This window comes from Cupressus sempervirens, chromosome 5 (assembly GCF_028749045.1).
Source record: "Cupressus sempervirens isolate cs-2001-9-10 chromosome 5, ASM2874904v1, whole genome shotgun sequence".
Classification (NCBI taxonomy): Eukaryota; Viridiplantae; Streptophyta; class Pinopsida; order Cupressales; family Cupressaceae; genus Cupressus; species Cupressus sempervirens.
Window position 1 is genome coordinate 828,974,906 of NC_143122.1, and position 11,370 is coordinate 828,986,275.

Genomic DNA, 11,370 nt, shown 5'->3' on the forward strand with positions numbered 1-11,370 from the left:
GTTTTAGGACTTAACAAGATTTGTCTGTCCTTCACAATTATAGTTTTAGTACTTAACAAGATTTGCTTAACTTGCAAGTTCTCAAGGCAGCTGAAGTGAATTAACCAGGACTCTCTATCTGAGTCCAGCAAAGTATTTGGTCGAGTTTTGCTCATGGGCTCCCAATGTCATGTCCCCAATTTCTGCCCTTCTTTAGTGACAACATTTCTAGCAAGGTTGGCCTATTATCTGGTTCCCATAGGCCAGTAGAGTATAGAGGGAACCAACCCAAGCACTTGAAGAGTCATGCATGAGCTTCCCAAGTAGTTTGGAGCATTAGACAACAGTTTCCTACAATTTAGGAGGGATTCCTATGCCATCGGAGTAATCAGGTGGGTTGAGGTCCCAACAACTATTCGGAAGAATAATTGAAGCTTCCCAAGTAGTTTAGAGCAGTAGACAACAATTTCCTACAATCTAGGAGGGATTCTTAATTTGTAGGGATTGACTAGGAGTGGTCTAGGAGGCATTTGAAGACTTTGGCGAATTTTTTGGAGACTTAGAGTGCATCTCCTATTTTTAAAGAGGCATTCCTATTTTTTAGGAGGAACTCCCTGTTCAGTGACAGTTCTCTCAGAGGTGCACACAGTAGGGGAGAGTCATTGGGACTCAATTTTGGTTGATTGGGGCTGTCTCCTACTTTTTAGGAGCATCCCTAGAGTTCAGGGATGGACTGCCAGTTGACCCATCTTGTTCGGCATCAGTTACAGACAGGTGATAGGTTAGATTCATGTTTGATTGGTCATTTTGGGCCTTTTGGGACCATTTGGAAAATATTTTAATATATTTAAATATTTCCTAAGTTGGTGATTAAATAAATTAAAATAAGGTTAATAATATAACCATTTTGGAGTAATAAGGGGATTTTGGCTTCAGTTGATCAGGTACACCTATGTGTTATAGCTCGTTGGAAAGGTCTCAAATTATTATACATGATTTTTACTATCTGTAGACTTTTTGGTGCCTTTAGCTATGGAATTTTAATAAAGTAATTTTTTTCTATAGCATGGACGACTTTAATTGGGAAAATGTTATTTTATTATATTTTATTTAAAGGGCAAAGTGTAATTTCCTTTTAGGGTTCGATTTACAGTTGGAAGGGGATATAAGGAGATGGAGACCTAATTTCTTATTATCTTTGGCATATTGAAAAACTTGTTTTTGTGAATTGGCTCCGAGAGAGCAATTCTTCATCTGAGATGCAAACCCTAGGTTCCAGATTGGCTGGGACGTAGCCCTCAGCAGTTATTGGCATTGGATTTTTCAGACAGTGTGCGTTGTTATCAGGGATAGAGTACACCATTCTTTATTGTGGATTCAGGTTGCAAATTTATGGTTTCAGCGTTGTAGATTTATTCTTTCAGCTGGGACGTGATTCCTTGCAGTCTTAGTGCCGCCATTTGTATTAGTTTGGCATCGTTGTTGGATGTAAGCTCCTTGGAGCTGCATTGAATTTATTATTTGGCTTTATAAATCAAAAATCTGCTTGGTACGAATTATAGCAATTCTGATTTGGCTCTATGCTCTTATTTATTTTCAGTCTCCTCTCATGTTTATTGTTCATTATTCATTACTATTGTGACAACTATCAAAAAACACAAAACAAAAACAAAACCTTCTGCAACTTCTGTCTATTCTCAAAGACCATTAAAGAAATCACAGGAAAATATAGTTTATTAATTTATAAACTACAACAGATCAGCAAGGGCATCCATCAACGATCTTTCACCCAAGTCTTGAGCTTGGACTCTTCTAGAAGTTGAACAGAACAAACACAGTGATTGAAATTTCAAATTTTGAGTTATGGTCATATGATAGGTCTAACGTTTGAATTATCATATATACTTTAGATTTTACTTATTAGTCCCTGCCTTGCGTAAGGCAGGGTACTATTGTTTTCGGTGGTGGTCGCCATCAAGATTTTCAACCAATGCTAATAAATTCCAAAGGTTGAAAACAAAGTTTATTTTTTAATTAATTTTGAATGAGGAATTCTTGTTTTCTTATTGGCTGGTGGCAGTTATAGTAAAGGTAAAAATGATTTTTTTACGCTAAAAAAAAGTTTCTGGAAAATTCTTCAATTCTTTTCAGTTGAATTTTATTTTTATAGTCTAACTTTCACACACTAACCACAGTTCACAGATACAAGAAGCAGAGGATCAACAACTTAACAACTTGAGGACAACATGATCTGAGATCAACAACCTTGTTCGCCTCCTTGTTGTGTGGAGCTGTTATGATTTTACATTTTTTTAATCAGTGAAAAAAAAAAGTGTCATCTAAAAGAAAATCTGTGCAGAAAAAGTATGCGTAACCCTTGAAACCACACAAAATCTAGGTAAAAACACCATCAATTATGCCCTAAGAACACTGTAACCCTTGTTGCATTTGAGCAGCACAATTTGTGGCACCAAACCCCTCATAAAAAAATACATGCCCTAGCCTACAACTCTCTGTCTATTCTCCACTTGTTTCAATTCCACCTATTGTTTGTGATCCATTCTCTCACATCTTCAACAACAGTTTGCCAGAATCCTCTCCTGCGATTTTCTACAGTGTCTTGCTTCGTTTATTTTTGGCTAATGTTTTTTGTGCTAGTGTTTTGTGGTCAAGTTCATAGCATAATCACACTAGCATGCGGTAAGTCTAAATTGTTCATACTTAGCCAAGAACAAGAAAACATCATAGGAAAGACTTGAAATGGCCAAACATCCCCACCTTTTTGAGGAACTTAGAAGAAGGCACAAAAGATGCAGAGCTTTCATGAACATGACTTGGGCTTACAACCACTTACACATCCCTTACATCAAGACCTTTCCCATCATCAAAACCCCTGCAAAGACCATCAATTTATTGCTGGTACTAGTCAATGCCCCAATTTCTACAAAAGGCAATTCAATGTCCGTGTGTAAACATTGCACAACTGAAATTCCAAATGCCGCTTTCTCTTTTTTGAACTTATGAACCAAAGATCACATTGCCCATTTCACCTTGTATCCATTGATATTCATAGCCTCCACAAGCCAAATGTAAAAGGGCAAAATCGTGCATTATGGTGAATTGGTACCCTGAACGCTAGTCATTAATTATGCTAAAAAAATGCACAATACTATGTAACCCCACCAAAAGCATATTACCAAATCAATGCATTCACACAATGATTCCACTAAGTGGAACTAAGGCACTGAGCAATAATGAAAATTTGGAGAGCATTCACACTTTAGATTTAGGATATGAAAATATCAATGAGAGGCTTCAGCAACTGCACAAGTCCTTATTTCCCTCCTCTGCAATGTGCCACGTTCACACAAGTTTACAAAATGTCATACATGCATATGGATCATAAGCTATCTGCTATTTGAAATTTTGCCATAGATGTAGGTTTTTTCGATGTGTCACCGGGTCTATAATCTTATGTAATTTTATAGTTATTTTTAAAGTTAAATTACAATCATATATTAAAGTTATTAATTGTAATTTATAATTTTATTTGAAACAATAGCTGTAGAATTCTTGTTATAATTATATATATTTGTATTTAAAATAATATTTAAATTATATTAATATACTTATATTCAATAATAATAATTATTTAGATAATCCCCTTTTACTTTTAGATATATTGAAAATGTAATTTTTATTAAAAGTTTTTTGATGAATATTCATTAGTTGATTTAATGTATTCAGTTGTTAGTAACATTATTTTAAAATATAGAGAGAAATATGTTTTAGGGTGTTATTAAAATATATATGATATTTTTTTAGGTGCTAAATTTATATTTTCAGATGTAAATAAAATTTAATATTTTGAAAAAAGTGGGAGAGTTGTAAAAGTTGATTGGAATTGAGATAATATATAAGATGAGAAGATAAATGTAAATTGGAAAGAGGTTACAATGTTAAATGATTATTGTTCAATAGTATCTTTCTAGGAAGATTTATATGCAATGGTAAATATAACAAGATTTTTGAATATATATAATGTAATTTAGAAGGACAACATGCCTACAAAGTGTGGATGCATATAAGAAACATGTAGGCTTAAGTATGATGGATACAATAATTCCATTGCACCTCATTTGGTGAAGCGCTAGTATGTAATTTGAAAAATAATATTCTATTATGCTACATTATATTTTGTATAATTTAAATGAACATGCACCAATGTCTTGGCATATTTTAACTTTGTGGCCTAATAGGTCAGACCGCTACAACATAAAGCCTCCAATGGAAAACCAACACTCACATTTGGTGATTTGCCTCCTATGATTTACCTATGTCTCAGACTCTTCTATTTTTTCACCCCTTTTGAACTATGCCTCGGGAGTGGTGGCAGCGAAGGTTCATGTTCCCCCTTTCACATTCAATCACTATGTTGTAACCAAGGAAATGAAAATCAATCTTCTTCTTACAAAAGGGAGGGACTCTTAGCTCTTTCAGAGCTCTTGTTAGTAGTATTGTTACAATATACCCAATTTGTTTTGAAATAAGCCAAGGCTTAGATCAACAAAATATAAGAGTAGAGCTACTACAGTTGGTTGAGATGGACTGACTATGCATTTATGCTTTGGATATATTTCTGGCAGCATGTTTACAATAAAATTATAGAATTATGGTATGATCTGACTAACCGTTCTATGTTTTTTGGCTGCCTATGTACTTGATATACAACAATATTCTTGTTTCTTTTGTAACTTTTAAAATGCCTTATAATGTCTAATATATATGTTATTGAACTTTTTGGAATTTGAAACAATTTTTTATTTGTTGGGAGTGCTTCTGGAATCGCCAATTCATGGCATGTGGGCATATCTAACCTATGTGCAAAGCAGATTCCACACTCGCGTCCAAACCCATTTGGTTCTCCAACAACAATCAAACCCGATATCCTAGTAACAAAGGTTTTCATCTTCCGAAGGAGTAAAAACAGGGATAGGAGTTCTGAAACTATTCATGGTTGTAGTTTGTATATCCTTGGTTTCAAGAATAGGTTATTGGTGTGAGCTGTCCGAACAACAAAGTTCATGTTGATCTATGGTGCCTTTAGGCTTTTCTATATGATTCATGGTAAAAACCAGGGTTTGGAGGCAGTTAAGCCATTTATTCAAATGTTGGTTTCGGTGATGGTGCCATGGGTCTTTTGTTGGGTTACTAAGCTTGTGTTAGGGTTCTCTTGTCACATCATTATTCTAGGGTTTCAACTTTAAGTTTTCTGTCTTTTTGAGCCTAAGTTGTTATTTTTCGACTAGAATGGTTTAGGTGAATCATTGGCAACAAGATCTAGTGTGTGGAACATTGAATTTGTTTTGTTTTCTTGAAGGACATAGATTCAAGTCACCAAGGTGATTAACGGAGGTGACAATTGATCTGTGATTAGGATTTTTCATATTTACTATGTATCAGAGGATTCACCAGGTCTTGGAGTAAAAAATTGCTAGTATATCATAGAGTGCACCCATGAATTAAATTGCTATTGTTACCCACACCTATTTTTGGTATTTGCTATTTTGACTTCTTTTATTTCTAGGTAGAAGGTTGAGGCCTATTTTTAGGTCGTTTTACTTATATTTTTGCTTTAAAATGATCTCTTTCCTACTTTTTCTTAGTGTCAAACATAGTAAGTTTACTGTTTAGTTTTTTTTTGTTGACTTTTTGTTCGTAAAACTAAAAAATCTCTCTTGTGAGGCAATGGTTGTCATTATGGAATGACTATATTTTGTCTTATAGCTTAGTGGCTAGGGTAGTTCAATGCTGGACAACAGGATGATTTTCAAAGGCCTTTTGCTTCAGCTTACTCTCATTTCAATATTGGGTGTTGCACTTCAAAGCTAAAACAGAGTGTGAGGATTAAAGGCTATTCTTAGAGGGGCTCCATCTCATGGTACCGTTACAATTTGATGTTAGAAGATATTACTGAGGGGGTCCCAGGTCATAGTTCAATTGCATTCTAGTATCTGATGCTATCCTGAGAGGGCTTCCACTCTGAGGCACCATTATAGCTTGATGCCAAAGGCTCTCTCTCAACGACTTTCACATGACAGTTCAATAAGTGGACTCTTCAAATATAGAAATTTAGCTTCACAACTCTTACCATCTATAAATATTTAGCAAATTGATGATTGTTACATGATTTTGGCATGTTAAAACTGTATATAACATTCTATGGTGGTCATATTTTAGTCAAAGGAATCAAATACAAGAATCCTTCATTTAGAAACCACACAACACCAAACCTTTGTAAGTCCACTAATTTAGAATTTCAATCTATTATTTGTTACCAGTCTAAAGAACCTTTTATAATTAGTCATGTGCGTAGCTGATCACAGTTGAATTTGTAATGTCAGCAGTTGAAGACTATCATAAACAATATAAATGTAAAGTACGATTAGAACAACATTCATCTTACCTTGCTGATGTTACCAGTTAAACAATCAACTAACAGAAAATGTACCTTCCTTTTGTTGTACTATTTCTACTGATGGCAACAGGGAACCACAATAAAATAATGTAATGTACCCTATTGATTTGTTTTCTTTTCCCCCTTTAAATTTAACTTGAGTTAATAGTTGCGCAATTAATTATAAGTAATAAATTAATATAGACATTGTAGCTGAATAGTTTATTAAATGATTTAGATTCAATGTTACCAAATTCTTCCATAGTAACCCCAAAGTCTAGTCTGGTTCTTGCAAAAGTCTGGTCCTTATTCCCCTAGTTACCCCAAAGTCTGGTTTGGTTCGTACAAAAGTTTGGTCCTTGTTATATTATTTTAGAAGTCTACCATAGACCTTCAAAGTCTGCCCAAATTTTGTCAGATGAACTTGACAAGAATTTTGCTGTGTTACTAGGTTCGGACCTTGGAGGTTGGATCCAAGTTAGGCTTCTAGCTTGGGTTTGCCACTGGTCCAAGTAGGGTTTGGATTTTGGACTGTGGGTCCGACCCTGAATCCAGACCTTGTTCGGACCTGGGTGAACTGAGCGGACCAGCAGTGGGCAACAAAAAATACTTTAAATAAAGCAATTATTAATAGTTCTTTTTGTAACCCTAAATGGAACTTCATAAAAAATATTTCCCTTATTTGCTCTCTTATTTTGCCCTCTCATTTTGGTGTGCCTGTTTTGCAAGTTTGAAGAGAAGGATGTAGAGATTGTTTGTAAAGTCTCAAATCCTTCCTATAATTAGTGTTGAGTGTTCTTCGTATGCATTTGATCCTTCCTATAGCTTTTTTGATAGTTTGTTTTATGTTTTTTTACTATTCTCAAATTGATTAGGTTTTTGTATAAAATTTGAAATATATTGTTTTTATTTTTGTTATAGTTTGGATTGTCAAAGTTTAATGAGTTGGGAGGGATCCCAAAGATTTAAAATTGATAAAATTTCTCCTTTGTGGAATTATAGAACAAGAATTGAACAATGTGCTTGAGGGGAGAGAAGGCAGGGGTATATATAGAAATGCACAAAACCCAATATAGAAGCTCCTATTTTGAGTACATCATTTAATAGGCCTTGGGGGTTAAGGGACCATCATGGGTGAGGGCCCAAATAGAGATAAGAAGAGGTTGTTGGTTGCTCAAATAGTAGCCATGTTAAAAGTGTTTAGTAACATGGATTTTTTTTGCAAATGTACTAACATGGCCATTGTAATTGATATGTTCCAAATGCAGCTTTGGATCTCATATAAATATAAGAGGAGACATGTCTCTTCATGAGACGTCTCTATGGTGTAATTATCACTTAATAATATTACATTAACATAAATAATAATATTTATAATAATACTCACACACAAACACAATTTAACATGGATAAATATATACAAGAAATGATGATTTACCAATAACAATAATGTATATCAGAACAGATCAATCCAACTAAAGCTACAACTTTAACACTCCCTCTTAGCTAGGGAGTATTTGTAGAGCACATTATGCTATCAAATATATGAAGAGATATCATCTCAGTATGATATTCAACACAATGAGGCTAAATTTCTCGCATTTCATAACACACAATTGAAACAATTTCCTTAACTTTAATATAAGCTTAAACACCACCTTAATTGTAGTCTATAATAGTAACTATGTCATGGTGTCCAACAATATCCAGCCCAAAGAACCATAACAAGTTGGCTGTCATAGTGTCTGGCAAAATCCGGCCCAAAGAACCATGATGAGTTGGTTATCATGGTGTTTGACAAAATATGGCCCAAAGAACCATGATGGGTTTGTTATCATGGTGTTCGACAAAATCCGGCCCAAAGGACCATGATAACACTTGCTCCTAAACATCCAACACATTTAGGTGCTACAAGTTAATGTAGCATATCTAGACGATAGGTCAAACTATTGATAAGGTCGTCACCTTACAATAGTGAACTTACACACATGAAAGATCATCACCTTTCATTACATATCATATGCAAAATGGTAACCACCATGAACCAAGTCAGAGGGTGGTACAAAAGCTTTCACCTCAATTCTCTCTCACAGAGAAGAATGCATTACAAGGAATTCACTTAGAACTTCTCCTCATCGAGAAGATATCATTTACAAAAGATTGCACGTCAAAATGCTCTCTGATTAGTGATCCTAGAAAGTTAGGTCCTCTAGTTACTCTCGTAGAGCTCTCTTCGCCTAAGGATGTCTGTTGAACTCCCTCTGAATTTGATATTAATCTTTCTACTTTTTGCTAACAAGTTGTTACTTCCTCATGATATACACATGGGTAGGCCCATTTTAAAATCATGCAGCTACACAATGTATTTTTAGACTCCCTCTGAATATCAACCTTTTGAACTCTTATATTGCCCCTTTGATGAAGTGTTAGGTTCCCTCTTAATCATCATCAAGAATATTCACTTTAAATGCCTTACTTTATCTAGTCTGATTATCAGATGACTAATAAATTTTAGATCACAACCTTCTTTACTTGCAAGAACATCCTTATAAAAAAAGAAAAAATCAAGGCAAATAACTCTTATAGTATTTATATAATTACAGATAGGATAGAGACTACAATAAGTAGATGAATGTAAAAGAGAAGAATACTTATCTACACATCTTTGATACAAATTACTTTAATGAAAGCCCATATGCATCAAATCAAATAATGATTCAAATTTGGAACTCTGATGATGCCCCTTCCCTGACATCCCCCCTTTTAAAGATGGTTTAAGTGGGAATGAAGCATTGATTATTATTATTCCCCCTACAACGTAAAATTTTGACTCATTTCATTTTATGGAGTCTGGAAAGTTTCTACCAATTTGCTTTAGGAGTAAGCTCTTAATCCATTTGTGATCAATATATATGCACCCTATTGACAAAACATTGTTAAGTTGAATCACATATTTCCTATCTTAGCTACCACTGCGATGATCCCTCTCAGTAATTTTTCTTAAGGTGGTAGTTAATATGAATACTTTATTTTGACAGTAAATGTAAATTCTTATTCATTGAACTGACATTCCCATTTCATACTTCCTTCCTTGTCACTGAAATTATGCTATGAATTGGTCTCTCTCAATATCAATGATATTCACCAAACTCTGAGTAATGGTCTTCCAAAATGTTGAGATGCAAGACATTTGCCATTTAATCAATTTATTTGATCTCATAATACAAGTTATTGAAAGATTGTCACCTTACAACTTCTCCAAATACAAGTGACGATCATGTGGAAGTCGTTACTTCCTCATGATGTACACAACGGTAGGCCCATTAAAATCACATAGTCATGAAGTATATTCATGAATCATAGTCCTCTTGATTGCTACAATTTATTGATCATTGGAGAATCCATCTCAACACATGGTTTACTCCCTTTGAATCAATATGAATGAGATCATCAAAGGTCGACAAAACCATTTCCTCTATCTGCTCCCTCTACTTTAGGGTTTTCCATAATGAAATGCTATACTCCCACTAAATATCTATCTCCCTCTGCTTGCAATAACATTCTTAGAGGAAAAGATCAAGGCACATAGTCGGACACCAGATCGGTCAAACCGCACCTTGAGTTCCTCAGACGATGGCACCTTATCCCCAGTGCTACACAAAGACAACGACAAATTCGGGCCCTGACCCTTGCTCGTCCTAGGCCTTATCCTTCTATGCTGGATTTCTTTATACCCAGAAATTTTTTTTGATCCTTCTTTCGTCTTGTTGTTTTCCCCTTTTTCTGGTTTTTTCCTTGGATGCCTTTTTGGCACTCCCGCTGTGCTATTCTTTTTTTGCACTATTGTATATTTCAGTCCCATAGACTCGTTGATCTCTTGTTGGACATTAATATTATTATTTTATCTTATCTTAGAGCTCTTATAGTACATATTGAAATACAAATAAGAGAGACTAATATAATCCTCAAAATAAGATCTTTCCAATAAAATATAGATAATATCAATACTTTGAACATATATACATATATTTCATTTAAATAAATTATTAAAATCATCTTTTCAATAATAATTATAAATTACCCTTTGATTATACTAATTATCCTAGAAAGATATGTAATCATAATAAGAAATAATCTTATTAATTATTGATCATTGAAGACTTTAAATTAATTCCTCTTTCTCTCACACAAGCACAAGCACATGCACACGCACACGCACACACATATGCACATGCACATGCATGCACACACACACAGACACAGACACACACACACAGACATGGGCGCGTGCACACACACACACAGTCCACAATATCTACAAATAATTAATAATGGAAACAAGAATTTTAATTAGATATCATACCTTGTTTACCTTACCAATCTCATTGCCTAATATTCTAACCACTATTTAATAAGTGGTTTTGTCACCACTCTCTAATGGAGCCCATGCAAGTTGCCGATACTCTCCCCTCATCAATATTACCTTCCTTGGCACAAGAGTTATGTTTACCCATTACTCTTGTTTAATTTAATAATTGTGCCATCTTTGTATGAATTCCACCATCTTAGTATGCATGGCATTGGTTTAATCACCCTTGGCTTAAAGCACATCACAAGATAATTTCATGTACCATCAAAGGTGAGACAATACATAATATTCCATGTCTTATATATCTATCATATCTGTATATCTATCATATCTATATATCTATCATATATGTATATCTGTCATATCTATATATCTATCATCGTAGCCAATTATAAGCTTCTGATTGTAGTTCCTTACAAAATACTCCATGATTTACACATACCCAAAATAAATTTTACTTTTAAATTAAATGATTTCTCCCCTATCAATGACTTCCTCCAACGTAACAGATACAAAATTGGTACATATTCTTTGTTTTGTTGTTTAATGTATCTCCCATTTGTGG